The sequence below is a fragment of the Phyllobates terribilis genome, unplaced genomic scaffold, assembly GCF_046119375.1.
Source record: "Phyllobates terribilis strain yellow unplaced genomic scaffold, ASM4611937v1 Scaffold_47__1_contigs__length_9908305, whole genome shotgun sequence".
Classification (NCBI taxonomy): Eukaryota; Metazoa; Chordata; class Amphibia; order Anura; family Dendrobatidae; genus Phyllobates; species Phyllobates terribilis.
This window is the reverse complement of record NW_027362807.1, coordinates 1,891,384-1,897,771: the sequence shown is the minus strand read 5'-3', so window position 1 is coordinate 1,897,771 and position 6,388 is coordinate 1,891,384. Positions and strand designations below refer to the sequence as shown.

The following is a 6,388-nucleotide window of genomic DNA, read 5'->3' as shown; positions in this document are numbered from 1 at the left end:
ACAGCACAGGTAATTCCCTCGCCTTGCTCAATTATTTATTGCATTACTTTCAATCATGTGAAAATAAACATAATTTGAAGCATTCATACTCTTATGGTCCTTTATAATAACACTGGAGAGAGGATGTGGAAGGGGATTCTTGACCTCTTTGTGTTTACTGTCCCTAGGCTATTACGGGGGGGGGGGTGATATCTTGCTGTGGTGCTGTAGTGGTGGGTTATTAGAAACCAAATTACTGGCAAGTCTAATTCTAATTTTATCTTGCCTAATAACTGAGGTAAAAATTAAAATGGCGTCCCTTCCCCACAGTGCAATTAAAACATGGCGTGAATAAACGCAATGCCTCTTATTTTTGTTTGTTTTGTTTCTTTGGCAAGCAAGGTGGGAAGGGTATTGGTTTCAACGTTAATAGTTGTCAATATGATCCTTCAGGTCAGTATGAGACTGCAGCAACACCAAAATTATATCACCAGTGGCCTCCTCTCCCTCCAAAACCCCGTAGAGCAAACAACGACTTTCATATGAGTTGATGGATGAAGGTTGGACACAGGTTTAAAATAATATATAATTACTAGATGGAGACCTGATGTTATCGCATCGGGAGGGCGGTAATGTCATGATGGGGGCAGGCTTTGCAGCATTGAGAATCTCTCCCCCCATGTGCTCATCCACCTATCCACTCTCTCCCCCATCTGCTGTCTTCTCCTCTCATGTGATCTCTTCTTTGACCTGTGCACCGCATGTCCTATCCCCCTTGTCTGCTCTCTCTCTCCTCCCCTGTTCTGTCTTCTTCCCTCATGTGTTCTTTCGTTTGAGCTGTCTCCCCCCTGTGTGTCCCCTTTCCTATGTGCACTCATCCCTCCCCCTGTGTTAAAATGAAAGCAAAGTAGGTAAAGGTAACATTTTATTAACATGGAAAAATTTATGACAAAGGTGCTTTAATTTACAATGTATCCACATAAGGACAAAAAACACATTTTATTCTATTATCTATCTATCTATCTATCTATCTATCTATCTATCTATCTATCTATCCCTGTATCTATTATATATGTATTTTATATTGATCTATCATCTATCTATGTCTCTATCATCTGTTATTTGTCTATGTGTCTCAGTCTATATTTAATGTATGTATGTAATTTCTATCTATCTCTCATCTATGTATGTCTCTATCATCGATGTAACTCATATGTATCTATCATCTATCTATGTATCTCATATCTATCTAGCTATCTATTTATCTATCTATGTATGTCTATATCTATATATCTCTATGGGCCACACCCTGAGGTGGAGATATGGTGAACAACCATCCCGCCCATCTCTTTAGCTGTTCACAAAAAAACAAGCCCTGTTAAAGTTAATTTAAGTCTCTCAGCATCTGTGACACTGGAGCATTAAATCCTGGTTCATATCACCAAGTTTTACAAACTGGATGACACATATCTCCCCTGTGATCACCTTACAATATTAAATATCTGTCACACAATCTATCTATATCTATCTCATAGCTATGAAACATCTATTTATGTGTATGTGCATCTATCTATACACCTATCTATGTCTATGTCATATGTATGTATATATAAAATATCTTTATATTTATTATACTATCTATGTATATCTATGTGATATTTATCCATCATCTACCTATAAATCATACACGATATCTATTAATCATATTACAAGTTAAATGGATTAATTTAAAACATTTTTACAAACAACAATCCTTGTAAAAATGTTATCACTATTACATAACAATTTTCCTTGAAGTGGTGTATAAATTTCACTTTGACATGGGAGCGTTGCGTCACTCTGGAGAAAGCAACGTATAGCTGTCCATGTCCAAAGGCTGGTTCAGGGAAATAAATACCCACTCGATTAAGGGTCTGTCCTTGGGATTTGTTAATAGTCATTGCCAATGCAGGTTTGACTGGAAACTGTCGTCTTCTTAATTTAAAGGGTAACCTAGTGTCAGAAGGACACAAATCAATGCGTGGAATAAATACAATGTCCCCTTCGCCTGATCCAGTAATCACTTTAGCCTGTATGATGTTGGGGTGTAAGGCAGTGACAATTAGCCGAGTTCCATTACAGAGACCTTGGTTGGTATTGAGGTTTCGCAGTAGCATGACAATTGTGCCAATTTTAAGTTGGAGCAGATGTGATGGCATTGCCGATAGCGTCAGAGAATTGAAAAATTCCACCGGGTACTGTTCACGTTCATCATCGTTATCAGCATCCACAGAATCGTCGCTTGTAGTTGAGAAGGTGTACATCCTCATTTTTTGGACAGAGTATTGCATGTGAGTCTGCAGTGTTAACACTGTCTTTGTCATTTGCATTTATGGTAATTTTTGTCAGGAGGAATTTCTATGACATCATCTACAAGGTTGTGTTAGTTTGACAGCTCACCATTTCCTAGTTTAAGCAACCAACTGTTGTATTCTGGATCACTGGAGCGCATGTTGTTGAATAGCGGCAGTCTTATAAAGTTTTTCCAGTGTTTTGAATATTTAACACAGGAGTCTACAATTTCTGTTCTTGTGGCATTAGCAAATACAGGAAGGCATTGTCGGAAGTCTCCTCCAAAAACGAAAACTTTACCACCAAAGGGTTTGTCAGCAACATGTGTTGTCATGACATCACGTAGAAGTCTATCAATGACATTCAAAGCATGGCTTTTATCAATGATAAAAAGTTTAGTATGTTGTAACTTTTTGGCGGCGTTGGTATCACTTTTAATCCTGGAAACAGATGTTTCGTTGATAGGAATTGGTATGCCGTAGAGAGAGTACATTGTTCGTCCTCCTCGTAGCAAGTTAGCTGCTATTCCTGTTGTGGCTGCAGGTGAGACAAAGTCTTCTTGTCCTCGTACATAACGTATGAGTAGATGGTATAGGTAGATTTTTCCACTGCCACCGGGGCCATCAATAAAGAAGCACTTAGGTGTTAATGTGGTGTCTTGTAAAGCTTGAACTATGGCCTCGTAGGCAAAACGTTGCTCCTGATTCAGAGTTTCTTACATCTCTTCAGCCCTTGTCAACTCATATTCCTTATCGTAGTCCTCTTGAGGCTGACTTTTTTTATTTGTTGTTCATGGTGAATTGAAATCATCAAAAGACTTCCCATGGATTAGCAGCACATCTTTACATTTTTCATAGCGTAGCCTTCACAATTGATGCAATCTTCTGTGTTATTGTGGTATCTGTGACAGTAGTCTTTTAAAAAATGTTCCTTAAACTCATTCCACAACTCTAGGGGATTAGTAGGTGGGCCGAAAACACAGATGTAAGCAAACATCTCCCGAAGTTGTGTAGGCATGTTCAGAACGGTGGCTTTTATTATAGTATTTTTCCAGACACTGTCATTTATTAATAATACTAGTGGTAATGCAGCATCTTTAAATGTTTGATGTGTAACACCATTTACGGATTTAATGCTCTCAAAACTTGTTGGGCCTTTTACATGCAATAATAACAAACGTTATTAACAAAATATGGTTCTTGGTCTTTCACACTAACTGTATACATTCTTCCAATTACTTTTTCGCCTCGTCGCTTTCTGGGTTCCCATGTGCCTTGTTTCCAAACATAGTGCTCAGGAATTTCTCGGTAGTAATATTGATGTGCATTTATGTCGATCTTATTAAGGTTGAAGTGCGCCATTAGTGTGGAATTATTATGGAGCTTTTGTTGAATGTTGTCAATGGGATCGTCTTCATGAAAATATAGTGGCTGAGAGTTAGGCAGGTGTACGGCTAGGCGAATGATGGCATGAGATTGTTTATGCATTGGAAAAGCAAATATTCTCCATGCAGCTTCTGGCGCACTGACGTATCTCGAATCAACAAATTGGCTTGTTTCATCATGTTTGATGTCTCTTTGAGCTATTTCAATATTAGTCTTGTCGTGTCCTTTGTATACATATTTAAACAAATATTTTACACTTTGGATGGAAGCACAGATTTCCACATTATTGTAGCAGTTGTATTTTTTGAGCAAATGAGGGTTATATGGGACAACCCATGAATTATCAATTGTCTTTGAATGATGGTCGTATGTTCTCCCAATGTTTCTGCGGTAACTTGGATAGCCGTCCTTTTCTTTGATGGTATATTCTTGGTATTTTTCTGGGAAACCTTTGGAACACCTCCCATCATCCATACAGGGAGAGTTAGGATTGGTTTCTCCACAGGGACCATGAATCATGTTCTTAATAACAATGTTGTGGAGCTGAGGGTATTTTGTTTCATCGGGAATTTCTGCCCATACTATGTTGTCCATGTCCTCTTCAGTTCTTATTTTTGAATTGCTTTGAAGGATTATTAAATATGTGCGTGTGGCCGACCGCACCGCGCTTTTGAAACTCGATGACATGGACGGCTGCGGTGACCTCTCCAAATAAGCCATTGTCCATGTCTGCTAAGAGGGAATCAAGTTTCATTTAAAAAACACGTGCCCCCAAGTCTGGCCTATGTTCCACACGTTGCCACGGTTCTACATTTTGTGTAATCTCAGTCCACTGTGATTGCGTGTCATGGTGACAAACAGATCTGGTCGACCATACTTTGTAACTGTACACACAGCATCCACTGCAGGATTCGGCAGAGGATTCATTTTGTGAGGTAAAATATTTCACTGCCTGTTTTTAAACAATATTTTACCTCACAAAATGAATCCTCTGCGATCCCCGGCTGTAATGTCTGCATTGTATTTTCCTTCCTCCCCCGCCCAGGAGATGTGGTATGCTCCGTACACGGTCAGACACAGACAATTTTTAAAATGAACTTTCATTCGTGGGTAAACTCCTTTAATGTGAGCGGCTTCCTCTGACTGTAGACACGTCGCTCATCTGCCGCCGGGATCAGCCGAATGATTCACTGCGCCTGCGTGAAATTCACACAGGCGCAGTAAAACAGACCGGCGCCATCTTTGTGCAGACAGATAGCGGCAGTCACATTAAAACTGCGCATGCGCTCCTCCTGTACAAAGATGGCGGCGCTCAGTGAATCATTCGGCTGATCCTGGCAGCGGGATGTACGGCATGTTCTCGACGGTGTTCCGCTGGTGGTACCGCACAAGAGGCTGCGTACGGCATATACAGTGTGTGTGGTGCATACGGCGTATACAGTGTGTGTGTGTGCTGCGTACGGTGTATACAGTGTATGTGTGTGTGTGGTGCGTACGGTGTATACAGTGTGTGTGTTCGCGATGGAGTTCTGCTGGTGGTACCGCTGCTGAGATCTGTGTGAGTGAGTGTGAGGCCTCATGTATGTGACAGATGAGCGTATGAGCAGCTGCTGAGATCTGTGTGACTGAGTGTGAGGCCTCATGTATGTGACAGATGAGCGTATGAGCAGCTGCTGAGATCTGTGTGACTGAGTGTGAGGCCTCATGTATGTGACAGATGAGCGTATGAGCAGCTGCTGAGATCTGTGTGAGTGAGTGTGAGGCCTCATGTATGTGACAGATGAGCGTCTGAGCAGCTGCTGAGATCAGTGTGACTGAGTGTGAGGCCTCATGTATGTGACAGATGAGCGTATGAGCAGCTGCTGAGATCTGTGTGACTGAGTGTGAGGCCTCATGTATGTGACAGATGAGCGTATGAGCAGCTGCTGAGATCTGTGTGAGTGAGTGTGAGGCCTCATGTATGTGACAGATGAGCGTATGAGCAGCTGCTGAGATCTGTGTGAGTGAGTGTGAGGCCTCATGTATGTGACAGATGAGCGTCTGAGCAGCTGCTGAGATCAGTGTGACTGAGTGTGAGGCCTCATGTATGTGACAGATGAGCGTATGAGCAACTTCTGAGATCTGTGTGAGTGAGTGTGAGGCCTCATGTATGTGACAGATGAGCGTATGAGCAGCTGCTGAGATCTGTGTGACTGAGCGTGAGGCCTCATGTATGTGACAGATGAGCGTATGAGCAGCTGCAGAGATCTGTGTGACTGAGTGTGAGGCCTCATGTATGTGACAGATGAGCGTATGAGCAGCTGCTGAGATCTGTGTGACTGAGTGTGAGGCCTCATGTATGTGACAGATGAGCGTATGAGCAGCTGCTGAGATCTGTGTGAGTGAGTGTGAGGCCTCATGTATGTGACAGATGAGCGTCTGAGCAGCTGCTGAGATCAGTGTGACTGAGTGTGAGGCCTCATGTATGTGACAGATGAGCGTATGAGCAGCTGCTGAGATCTGTGTGACTGAGTGTGAGGCCTCATGTATGTGACAGATGAGCGTATGAGCAGCTGCTGAGATCTGTGTGAGTGAGTGTGAGGCCTCATGTATGTGACAGATGAGCGTATGAGCAGCTGCTGAGATCTGTGTGAGTGAGTGTGAGGCCTCATGTATGTGACAGATGAGCGTCTGAGCAGCTGCTGAGATCAGTG

The 6,388-nt window shown here is 42.2% G+C and overlaps 1 pseudogene; it reads right to left on the bottom strand.

Moving 5' to 3' along the window:
* Positions 1 to 3,467: 3,467 nt before the first annotated feature.
* LOC141191586 (uncharacterized) lies at positions 3,468 to 4,622 on the bottom strand (annotated as a pseudogene).
* Between the last annotated feature and the right edge of the window lie 1,766 nt (positions 4,623 to 6,388).